At 38.3% G+C, this 13,193-nt stretch overlaps 1 protein-coding gene across 1 annotated transcript in view; it reads left to right on the forward strand.

Annotated features, from left to right (window-relative positions):
- The first annotated feature begins 1,501 nt into the window (after window positions 1-1,501).
- Window positions 1,502-13,193, forward strand: part of rnf19a (ring finger protein 19A, RBR E3 ubiquitin protein ligase) — a 28,264-nt gene continuing 16,572 nt past the window's right edge. Inside the window, exon 1 of the mRNA XM_085346242.1 lies at window positions 1,502-1,624. The gene's annotated coding sequence lies outside the window, so the exon portion shown is untranslated. The remainder of the gene's footprint in view (window positions 1,625-13,193) is intronic.

Here is a 13,193-nt window from a genome sequence, read left to right on the forward strand (position 1 = left end):
TATCAACAACTAACAAATATCAGCTTGCTTTGAGAAGAAGAAAGTTGTTCTTAAGACAACATTTTTAAAAAACTACTATTACAGTGACGTTCCCTTCTTTCTTTCTTTTTCCCCCACAGTACAGCAGATGTAAAGGAAAGTCCTGGTGTTGAGACCAGACACATAAAAGTGTTCTCCGTGTAGTCGACCACTAAATATTTGGGTTAAGACTTGTTAGTGGTCATGGCAAAAATACAGTCAGTGTTATTTTTCGATTAGGATGACTCATAAAAAGAAGTTGAATGCTGGAGTTGTGGGTGTGTTACAAAACTACTCAGCAATGTCCGCAGGGGGACAGTGTTTCCTCTGCTACGTAAACACAGGCATGGTCAACGTGTCAAGTCATCAGCTGCAACAAGGAAGAAGTTTTCTAACTCAGTGAGTTATTTCACAAATAAAAGCTTCGTCCGGGAAAAGTAAAAGTAGGTAAAAAAGTAAGAGTAAAATGTTAAAGGTGGTAAAATTGTCCAGGTGATTTTATTTGGATTTGCAAATAATATGTTATTTTACTCATAAGAGCTTATCAGAAAATAACATTTTAGCACAAATTAATCCAAATTCTTAATATGTTTAGCCTTTTTAAACAAAATTCTTTATTTTTAGATGGCAGCTTATTTAAAAAGCATCTGACAAGATAAAAGTGTCATCTTCTGCCATTTGTAAGTTTTACAAATTAAAGAAACTTTAGACAATTTGGGAGAGATAAGATACACACATTAAATGGTAGACAGACACTGCAAAAACAAACAAACAAAACAACCCCAAACAAACAAATACAATATTCATCCAAATTAAATAACACTTTCATTTGAAAGATAATCATCAATAATTTTGTATGACATATAGTGCCACAAATGTTTATGTCATGCACTTTTTTGTATTGTGTGTCGAACATAATGCAGAATGCAGTTTGTCCTACTCTGCTGCAACCTATTAAAAAGCTATTAGAAATTGTAGACTTTAGAAAACAAGAAGAAACTGAATTGCTAAAGATTTGAACGAGGATGTAAGTGTTCTCACTTCCATTTATGTGTGTGAATGAGAGTGAGACAGTGAAGCTGCAAGGAGTAAAGGTAGTGAATTATTGAGACAAACAAAACCCCAAAGAAAAGGCTAACGTTTGATCATTCCCTGTAGGTTTGATATCCCCTGCTGGATCACATATAGAGACAGGTGTGGACACTTACGGTAGACTGAGATAGTTTGGACATGTGCAGAGGAGCAGCTGCATGTGTATGTATGTATGTATGTATGTATGTATGTATGTATGTATGTATATATATATATATATATATATATATATATATATTGCTTTACATCGGTTCTTCCACCGCTTATTAGAAAAGCCTTTATCGTGAAAAGCATTTATTGTGAAATTATCATATTACATATCGGAAGTTTGAATGTTGTTTTATTTTGGTGTTTAACTTGACCGCGGTAATCAGACTCGGGGAATGTACCTCGGCTGTCCTGCCAGGTTTTTTCTGCTGCTACACATTTTCAGGTACTGCTTCCTGCGAAATGGAGACAACGGTGTACACTTCAGCTGTGAAGTAAAGGAAAATCAGGGGGAGGTTGTACGACGGTAAGTTTTCACCTCGTAGCTCGAACCAGCTGAGCTTTTGTAAGATCAGAACTTCCTTCTCTTCGAGGCTGCTGGGATGCTAGCAATTTTTTTTTTCTTTTTTTTTAGCTTTGTTAGCTTGTAAAATTTCCTTGTTAAAGTGGTGGTCGACAGAAACCTTTATCCGACACCAAATAAAGGTTTACGAGCGCGAAGGGGTGCTTATATAAACCACCCACTTGAAGTCTTTGTTAGTGAGTGAGCATTTGGCTTCGGCTCAGCTGCTCAGCAACTCTTTGGGCGATTAAAGTTAAGTCACTAGCCACCCGTAGCTAGCAGGCTAACCCTGGTTAGCCAAGTGGAAATTGTAAACAATATTAGATCGTTTCTGCGCTGAGCTCCACACGACGAGTAAGGTATCTCATGCATGAACGTTTTTACTACTTTTAAAATAAGTTGACAGAGCTGGGTCTTTCCAGCTTTTAGTTTAGGGCTCTAAAAGCCGTGGCCACAGTTGAACTTTCGGAAAATATGCAACTTTAGCCAAAGTTCTTCTGCTTTTGTGTTTTGTTAGACATTTAGGCTAATATATATGTATACATATATAGTATACATGTATGTATGTGTGTATGTATGTATATATATCTATAAGTGAAGACGGTTTACTTCTCTGTTTTGGGGGTTGTGGGGGAAGGTTAATGATTTTACACTAAGTAACCTGCATGTAAAATCAATTTAACTATTACATTATGATCTCAATACAGATACTTCTGTACATTGTTTACTGCTGTCGCTTTGTATCACTGTTTTAATTAGTAGTAGCATATCAGTTGCTCAGTCCTTCCTCGATGGCGGTGCTGACTTTTAAAGCATGCATGTTAAATAAATTCAGGGCATCTTCACTGGGGCTTTCCGTCAGTGAGTCACGGTGCTTTTGCTTGCTCTTGATCCCCTGTAGCATTTCACTTGAACAGAATTAATTCCAGATTTGGGATTTGTACACAGAACCAAACCATTTGTGCTGTAGCTTTAGGAAAACTTGGTCAGTTCGGTGTTTTAATGTAGAAACTCAAACTTTACTATTCTTTCAGCGGCACAAGTGACTTGGTTAGTCAGCTTTTTTGTTGCTGTAGTACTACTGCCATGTTACACATAAATATATGTTATTGTTTACATCTCTTGAAACTAGGAATTTGTTTTAAAAGAAATATTACACATATCTTATGCACCTGCTATTTTCGGATGAGAAAATCTGTTTTTAAAAAATGTATAAATAAATAAAGAGATGACTAATAGAGGTCAGCCCCTCGTGGAAATTCATCAGAGAACTTTATTTACTCAAGCATGATTTGCATTTTTCCTTATTACATGATCAGAACACCTTAGGTTTCTGTCAGGTAAGGTAACACCGACTCATTGTGTCCTCGCCTGCCTTGCCTTTAATAAAAAGTACATTCTTAGCTAGGTAAAACCCTTGACAGGTGTATTGGTGGTTTCTAAAAAGTAGGTTAAAATGTTCTTCTTGTACTTTTATGATATAATACATTTAACTTTTATTTGCAGCTAACCAAGTTTGGGGACAGAAAACAAGAACTGGTTTCAGCTGATGACTAGTCTCAAATTGTCAAATCTGCTGAAATGAAACTCCTTCAAAGCTTCTTGGTTTTATTTTATTTTATTAGTAACCTGTGGCCGAGCCACAGAAGACCCTTGAGCTGAAGCAACATTTGCTCTATTGCAGTATTCCCTCTTATCTTATTAGAATGATACACGTATGTTGACTTTTTCTGTGGCTTGTTGAATGAACTAGCAAATAAGTATGTGCTGGGAACTGACAGAGAATATTTAAACATCTTTTTTTTTTTTTACTGTCAAATAGGGTTAATAGGGTTTTTAGGGTTTTCTGCTTGTGACAAATGATTAAAATGTGAGTCTTTTGTTATGTGGGAACAGTAATAGGTTATATTACAGCTTTATCTTTGTGTTTATGATTATGTAACCAGGAATCCAGATAACATAAAATAGACTTCTGAAGAATATCGTAGTAAATGTGCATAAAACTCATCCTGGTCTTAAAGCAGGACATATTTTAATCTTCAGCTTAGTTCTGTTATATCCCTTCTACTGTAGCTTTAGTAGACTTTGGCAGTAGAATTTCAGCCAAATAAATTTAGAGGCTGTGAAATCAGTGTGTCCATGGCATATATTGCACAGTGAGCCTCATCTCTGCTGGTGAATTGTGAGTCGTTGTTTATGGGGGTTTCTTTCCTCCTTCATTGTAGAACAGAAATAGCTAGTGCTGTCCCCTGCCCCCCATAAATTCACCAATCTGCTTCCTGCTGTTTATAGTGAAAAGTCTTTAGCGGACAGTGGAGGGACTGTTATGTTATGTATTGATGATGAGATGCACAATGTGGAGAACTGAAGGAGTGGATTCCCCTAATGTCTCCTGTTCTGCCCTAAAGTAATGAGTGTTGGCCCCCAAAAAATATGACTTTCGTTCCTGGGAATCTCTTGACATCATTCATGACATCTGTGTTTGCCCTTTCACTTGCTGTAAGACTTTGGCTTTGTAATGTTTACATCAGGCTGGCATTATGTCTTCATCACCAACTTTGCTGTTAACTCAGATGATTTAGAGGGTACATGAGCTTCTGTGGTATTCTTGGAGGAAGAAGAGCAGGACAGTTAAGACTGAATGAATAACTCGATTTCAGACAACAAGTCATTATTGAACTATAAATTAGTAACTAACAGTGGACCAAAAATTGGAATCCTAAATATCGACCTACGTATGCCAAACACTTTAGGAAAGCATCACCGGTCTAGTGAATTCAGCACAAGGAGGTTTTTTTTTCTCTTATTTATATAGTTATTATTTTTCCCTTGAAAAGTTTCCTTTCTGCTTCCAATCATGGTCACATTGTGGCACAATACATGTCCTGCCAATGGCTTTATACAAATCCACTGACCCGTAATGATGGTAATGCATCAGCAAAGAAAGGGAAGAACATGACTTGCATCTAGTAAATATGCTGTATTTCCTAAGAGAGTGTGACTCAACTATAGAAGAACACTGCCATTCATTTGAAGTAGGTTTATTTTAAAGTTTGTATTTCTTTTTCCTCTCTGGTTGCTAAGTATAACAGCTGTTTTCTTGTTAAATATTTGCATAAGTCAAACACCACTGTGTCAGTTTTGAGCACTGTAAAATATTTTAGGTACTTTCTAAAATAAAGACCTGGGTGATATTTAACTGCGGTTTCATATTTGAGAATTAAAGGGGCGGCGACACAGGATGTGACTAGCAGCAACCAGAAATGACGCGGATAATGATATTCAGCGATTTCAGGTGACAACCAGTGAAATAACAGCTGGCCACGTAAAGGTGGTGTGTCCCCGTCCAAACTAAGAGATGGTATGGATATAATTGATTGACATGTGACAGGCTGATAGATTAGAGAGTTACTTAGGCAGTCAGAGCATCAAATGTCCACTAGCCCTCAAACACCAGCTAAGGAGTGAGGTACAAAACGCGAATTGGTTTCTTTGTTAACTGGAGACTAAAACTGAATGCAAGTATCACGTTTGTTACAGTGATCTCTTGAAAAATCTGCTCGCTGAACATTTCGCGTCTGTCGTAGCTCATATGTGTCTGTATCTATCTGATAATGTGGTTACTTTGGAGTAGGGCTGCCACAAACGATTATTTTGACAGTCGACTAGTCACCGATTATTTCTACGATTAGTCGAATAATCAGATCATGCATCCATTGGACGTAAAACATACAGTTTATTGCACCAGCATGCATCTGCTCTTATATAACTATCATTAGCTTACAGCTTGAAGTGTTTAAGGTATGCGCTAACTAAAAATAAAGACAAGATGATAGTTTATTAAATTTTAATGACATCTCCAGATTGTTTCGGTGGAGTTTAATAAACTCAGCCGTCTGCTCCTTGCTATCTAAAATATAACAGGACACCGGAGTATACTCTCGAGTATCTCATACTTCTGATAATCAGTTGTCTGCTTGACGTTTATTCAGCTGTGTAAAAACTATAACTTTATTTCTCAGCCAAACCGATTTACTCAGGAACAAATAAAATATAAAAAAAAAAAGCCAAACAATAACATTTTTAAGTTATCTAAGTGACTTATATTAAATGTTTAACCTGAGTAGCGAAAGACGGCGGTGGGTTTGAAAACGATTTGCCGGGAGTCCGGTGTTCTCACAGGCTCGAGTGAGCCTTGAACCCCGGCTAGCTATCGAGCTGGTGGGTAACAGACGTCTCAGAAAACGTCGGAGCGCTTTTGAAAATATGTGGTGTCCTGATAAACTGAGCAGATATTTGAGGTTTACACAGCTACATTCTCGCCTGAAAACATGTTAAATGTTTATTTTGTGACCCAGAAAGAATAATAAGAGTAATATTAAAACTAACTAGCTGCCGCCATTGTTGACAAATGCGTTGGGCCGCGCTATGAATTCTGGGACACAGCTTCTTCTTCTTCGGGGTTTAACGGCAGCTTGCATCCTTGTACATGCAGTGCTGCCATCTTCTGTTTCAGTCCGTTATTACACTCTTAAATTCTACTACTTATTCCTGCGTCTTTTGGGATCTTACAAAGCTTCAAACGACGCGTCGACTATTAAATTAGTCGTCGACGATTTTAATAGTCGACGTAATCGGAACTAGTTGACTAATCGTGGCAGCCCTACTTTGGAGTATATGTCATGTTGGAAACTGAAGTGTACACAGCATCCAGTGACACAGACGTGCATTGCCATAGCCAGTCAGTTGTGAAAGTAACCACAAATTTCACAAACGTTATTGGAAGTTAACACTTGAATTTTCAGAGCATCTGGATAGAAATCACCAAGCAACTTGGCATTCGTGATGGTATTTATATCCTTTTGATTGATTGCATTGTTTCTTCTTCTGCCATTTTTCTAATTGACTGGAAGAGAAAGGATCACCTCGAGTAGAGATATCCCACTGCTAACCAGTGTTTTGGCGGCAGTGCGGGCAAACCATGCATAAGTATAAATGCTGACAGCGGCGTTGGCTACATGGCAGGCTCTGGCAGGCATAATTTCAGTTTTGTTTGTGTGAAATGAAAAGCAGCGGCATAAAGCCAAAGATGGGCATTGTCAACATCCAACTAAAGTAAATGTTGTTAGGTTACAAGATTTACTTGGTTATTTCTTTATTTTATTACTTTTAAAACTTTATTTGGTTCTGTTCGTTCAGGCTTTTAACACAAACCTTTTAACGTCTTTAAAATACATATTTCCCTGATGCTTAATGGAGGACTGGACGAGGGCATGCTTGCTAAGGGTGAAAACCCCTCTCCAGAGGCTCTCTGTAGACCAATACCTCCACAAAGAGACACAACCATAGCACTGTAAATTAACCATAAGCCTGATCAGAGGGGAGTTTAGGCCTGGAAAGTTCTTCAACAACCCTGTGGTTATGATGGCAGAGTTCACAACCCTGCTGTGCTGCAGAGAGAAATTTGCTCTCAGCTCTGTTTGGAAATGCTTAAGATTTCAGTCGGTATATGGCATTAACCGTGCTGACGCAAAGCTCGATGCACAACAGCTCCGTGGTTGGGTTCATTATTTCCCGTTTATGGTTGGATGAAGCAGAGCTCACTCAGTGTCTAATGTCCATTCTTTATAACACAGCCTTATTATTTACTGTGTTTATATTACAATGTGTTGGCATGTAGAGCTTAAAGAAAAGTTTGTTTATAATGTAGCTTTGCAAATAGTTATGTCTTTTGTTTTGTGTCTTGACTTGTGAAATTTAAATGGTTCATTTTTCTCGTTTATCTTTGTTTGAAGCTCACAGAGATGAATAGATATCCCTTTGTGAAATAGGAAAATGATATCAGCACTTCCTGTCCTAGGTGGTAGAAAGTCATATTTCCCTGCTGTCTCCATGGTGATACATGAAGATGAATGTCATAATGACATGATAGAGTTTTGCTACGCAATCATTGCACTTCAAAAGAAGCTGTTGTCTCATCACTGTGTAGCAGATACAGTGGAAAAGTACCTCGCCCTGTTGCCTGTGACTCTGTTTAGTAAATAGTGCAGCATCAGAGGCATTCGCTCATGTACAGCCTGTCCCCACTCTCTGTTTAATGTCAGACATTATTATTATTATATTTGTCTGGCAAATAATGGGCTCAATAGAGTCATTACCCTTCAGGTTTATTTCGATGTCCAGCTGAGAGAAAGTTGGCCTACACCTTATGAGTGCGGGGAAATTGAACAATAACCAGTTTGAATTTGCTTCCATGCGTCTGATCCCGTGGATAGAAGCAGTGACAGCTGTACAAAAGTTAAATTATTTCTTCTTGGTGTGATATGTAAACACAGCTATGTAAAACAAAAAATAGATTTTCTATAGCGTTTGTCATCTAGTCTCTGGGCTGTCCCCTGGCCCCACGCCATGAACTTTGAATGCATTGTCATGATCAGGAAATCTGTCCTCAAGCTAGAATGTAACCAGAAGTTGGCGTACGTGATAAACACTTTTCTGAGGAACATTCAGAGCCACTTATTTCCAGTCTGGGATGGTAAAAGTATTTTTATCAATATCCCAGGGAGCTTGCATCATCTTTACCTAAATATAGACTCACCAAACTCACCGCCAAAGGTTTTCCTCATAATGCTATCACATTACCAAAAAAGCACCCATAGTCAAGTGCAAACTATTTTAAATCAACATGAGACGGGCGTCAGATGATGAGAGCCGAAATGTGACGGACTGGGTTCGGTTCAAAAATAGAAAAAGTAGATTATAAAAACAAAAACTGGCCAATTCATGATACAGGAAATGCCACATCTGGGTTGACAGCTTAGCTGTTTAAAGTACAGGACCGTAATTATGTTAGCCTAGATTCCCAAGGCACAAAACAAATGTTTTCTGGTTCATTATGAAGGGTGTGTGACTCTGGGTTGGGAGGTGAGAGAATTCAGCTAGGCACTCAGTGAAACAGATATATAAATGCCAGTTTAATCAACACAGTATTTCTATTAGAGTGTCTAGTGTGCTGTCCATCAGCAAACATTACAGATTTATGTGCCCCAAATATTAGCTAAATTGTTATTTATTAGTAAAATAAGTGACAAAATTCCTCTCTGAGTCTGAGTGCACCTCGTTTGGGGTAATTATGGTTCAACGATGGCAGTGAGCAGGCAGTTTGTGGGCAGCTTTGAACTGCCCATTCACCTGCAGTGTGTCAAAACTATGTGGTACAACCGGTCTGTCGCTTGTCCAGTTGTTGGTCCATCAGCATTGTCCACTGTCTGCGCTTTTCATGCTGTATGTATTTATTTATTTTTAAATCTTTGAGGTGGGGGCTGTTACGCAGGTCGTAGAGCGCGTCCTCTACCAATTGGAAGATCGGTGCATCGATCCCTGGCACATCCTGCCCATTTACCCTTGAGCAAAATGTTGGTGTGTGAGTGTATCCGAATGTTGGGTATAAGTGCTTAGATACAGTAGAGTATAGTGTAGTATAGTATAGGGCTGCTCGATTATGGCAAAAATGATAATCACGATTATTTTCACTGAAATTGAGATCGCGATTATTTGACGATATTTATTTAACCCTTTAAGACCTACTATAGAACCAAGTCCGCCAGAGCTTATATTATTTTTTTACATGTTGTAGTGCCATTTGTGGGAGCATTTCAAGTTGCTAAATAACTGTTATAGCCCATATTTTAATAATATGTATGCATTAAGTCCATAGTAACTACATTAATTGCAAAAAAGTGCAATAAACTACAAAAAAATTGAAAATCGTTTTTGTTTTGTTTTTTTACATATATTTCTACTTGGAGAAATTTAAGAGGCTTATCCTTCAAAACTTTAAATACAAAAAAGTTGCAAAAAATAGTTTACAACAACAGGAAATTTATTTTGAGTGTCTTCATAGTTTTATTTTGGAGATACACCAATTTTTATATACACTGCAGGTAAAACAAAAAAAACAATCCTATGATGCAAATTTGCAAAGAAAACAGCAGGTGCATCAAAATAAACTATTTCCAGCAGTGCAATTCGAGTTCTAAGCATCCCAGAAACTATTCAGAAAAGTCAAACATGACCAGTAGAGGTTTTTAAGGTCTACAAGTAAAAAACTACATTTCCGCGAAAATGACGTCACTTCCGGTTTCGGCCAGGAAATGGCAGACATGAGACAGTTCGCGCTGACGTCTGTTTAACTGTGGGAAGTGTTACGAACAGCTGATCGGATCGGCAAAGCGTGTTTCTGGAATATTATGTTTTTGTTCCTGCAAGCGCTTTTTATGCAATTTTTGCAAAGCTATATGTGGAAGGAAACCGTGACCGAGGACAAGCTGATGGCATAAGTTGTAAGTACAACTCCCCCGGTTTCATATGCAAAACAAATTATTGCGCTAGCTTACGTGGTTCAGATTCTACAGGGATTTAAAAGTAGTTACACAAAACGGAGCATGCTGCTCTGACCGGATTTAAAGGGTTAACAATGACTTTAAAAAATAATATAAAATAGTGTGCAACACCACTGAAGTTTTTTTTTTTTTTTTTTTTTAACCTCTCTTTTCAACCAACGGCAGTCACTCTCCTCTCCAAATAACTTCTGCTTAGCTTTCCGAGCTTCCCTCGGGTCCTCTTAATCAGCGGTCTCCAACCTTTTTTGCGCCACGGACCGGTTTATGCCCGACAATATTTTCACGGACTGGCCTTTAAGGTGTCGCGGATAAATGAGGGAGGGGCTAATAATCGGCTCAGTCATAATGATCGTTGAAAGCCCAGATCGTAATCGTGATTAAAATTTGATTAATTGAGCAGCCCTAGTATAGTATGAATGTGTGTGAGATTTGGTGAATGAGGCTTGTAGCAGAAAGCTCTTTGAGTGCCCAAATTGAGTAGAACCGTGCTATATATGTACCAGTCCACATCTCATGTTTTTTTTTTTCCCTTTTCTTTTGTTATCTACACAAACAGATCATGGTGTCATAAATAAAGCATTATGGCTCTTCTTGTATGTAGTATACAGCTTGTTGAGCGGCACTCATGTGACCAAGTGGAATAATAAATAAATCAAGTTGACAGCAATAAGTTATGTTACTGTAAGTGCAGTAAAAACTTCCCATATGGAAAAGAAATAGTAAAAACTTATATGTGATTACTCATGAAAGTGGCACTTTCTCATTACTTTCATATATTTTTTTAGTAAGTATACAAAACATACAAGTTTCATTATATAATTTTTCAAGGGATCTTATATGTGTTTTCACTCTTGTATGCTTTTCATACAAATTTCATACAAGACAGATACAAACTTTATAAGATTTATATATATCTTTTCCATATGGGTTCTGAGCAAGGCTTATACTGAAATGCAGAGAAAGTGTCGTACTAACTACCTAGAAAGGGTTGTCCTGTGGATTGTTTCATTGTCACTGATATCTGATCTAGTTTCGTGAGTCTGATATTGGATTCAAATATTGAATCAGTGCAGTCCAAGTCTGTATAAGCAGCTTATGACCCAAAATCTATAAGTCAAGTGTGTCACATTCAAAATACCTGCAGTACTACAGTAGTCCAGACTGTAATACAAACACTTCGGTTTGTCAGGCGCAGGCAATGCTTATGACTGTTATTAGTGAAGCCGTTTGTCATTCTGTCTTTTTCACAAAGCAATATTACAGCAATAAGAGCTACTGAAGAAAGAGACACAAGAGACGCTGGACTTTCTTATTACATAACACAGATAATGACAAACTTTAACTCCAAGGACATAAATTGAAGTTGATAAAAGGTGATAACTTGCAATACATGAAAATATTATTCCAATGCTAATATCAAAATTCAGTCTAAAATTCATATTCTGCTGTGTGTTAAATGTGATAATATTGTATCATTGGGTCTCTGGTGAGGTTGATATGTGTCCTGTTGTTTTCACTTTATCTGAGTTTAAGAGCTACTTTTGGAATAAAAATATTATATCATATGGAAAACATTTAATATCAGTTAATATGTACATTAGATTAGAGCTTGTCCACATGTCTGTAAAACCAGTGGTGACATTTTGATTGGATTCGAGGGGATGAAGCGTTCCACTGGTGTGACCTTACCGCTGAATAGATCAGGGTGATTTTTCGGGTCAGCACATGGTATTAAATGAATGGAATCATCATCAGCGACATGTTGACTGTTAGATGCTTTTTTTTAAGCTGATGGACTTGTTTACCTTTGGAAGTGGAAGAAACACTTTGTAATGATGGTACTGGAAATGGTTGGAAAAGGATGTTTGTTTGGGCGAGGGCCAGGGGTTCTGTTTATAACTTATCAATAGTTCAAAAATGACCAAAAGTATTTATGAAATTGAGGCTTGATGTGCCAGCATGCACTCACAGGGCAACAGCGTAAAATGTTCCATTGCAGTTTGGCTGTGCACCTAATTGTCTCTTTGCAAAATTACAGGCAAGAGAAACCTGGATTTATTTCCTTTATTGCAGCTCAGCAGCCAACATGTTATTGCTCTGGTCTCAAGAGCTTTACGTGTTAAAACCATTACCGCGGTAACGCCAAGTGACACTTTTTACTGCTATTTCCCCTTCTTCATTTTGACACACAAATTATAGTGTGGCTCCAAATGAAAGGCAACTATGTGGCCTTACACTGACCTGCATCTTCATTTGAAAACCATGGGATTAAATCATCTCACGATGGTAGTCATAACACTGCATGAGCTGATGCGAACTTGGCGATTTCCTTTAAGAGTTGACTGAAGACTGAAAGCATTTATTCTATCTCAATAGGATTTTTACCCTGAGGTTGTCTCAAGAACTGGGACACCATCCCAGTGTGTAAGCCTCGCTTGCATGTGATTGCCCCTGAGCCACAAAACCTGAATACATGCATGTGCGTGTGCTCGCACAATCGTGCATACTGACCTAAGTCACATGGAAAGTCCCGCTCAGGCTTGGCACATAGAAGAGGAAGGATTTTCCAGTTTAATTATGCCTGAGGGTGTAATTTCACGTTGACTTGTGGTTTGCTTGAAATTGCTCTTCTGTCTTGGTAAAAATTTCCTCTTGCTCCATGTCTTGGTTACTTCGCCTGGTGTGTCATTACATTGTGTTATAATGTAGGACTGCAGGATTCAGGCATCACCTACACTTGTGCTTCCCATGTTGCGGTTCGCCTGCTGTATGATAACTTGCCTTCAGGGTCCCTAGTCTAATAGGGCTTTGGAGTTGACGTCACGCCGCAATGCATTGTGGGAGCGCAGCGCCATTTTCGGGGTCTACGAATCAAAAAAACACACTGTGTTGGAACGACGACTACAAGAAAGATGCTTAAAAGCAGCTCAAAAGAGAGTGAACTGTATAGAGACCGATTGCGTCCAGAGGCGAAGCAGCGGTACTTGCAGAAAATAGCGTGCATTGGAAATGTGGACCCGTATGAAATACAGCCGTGGAGTAGAAACCCCGAACACCTAGCGCTACTGACGTAGCCTGACATATTTTCGTACCTTGTCTGTGGAGTCAGCGCGTACAAGTCGTCATTCAAA

This window comes from Diplotaxodon limnothrissa, linkage group LG22 (assembly GCF_057381915.1).
Source record: "Diplotaxodon limnothrissa isolate DT_005_m linkage group LG22, D_limnothrissa_male_GT1.1, whole genome shotgun sequence".
In the NCBI taxonomy this organism is placed as follows: Eukaryota; Metazoa; Chordata; class Actinopteri; order Cichliformes; family Cichlidae; genus Diplotaxodon; species Diplotaxodon limnothrissa.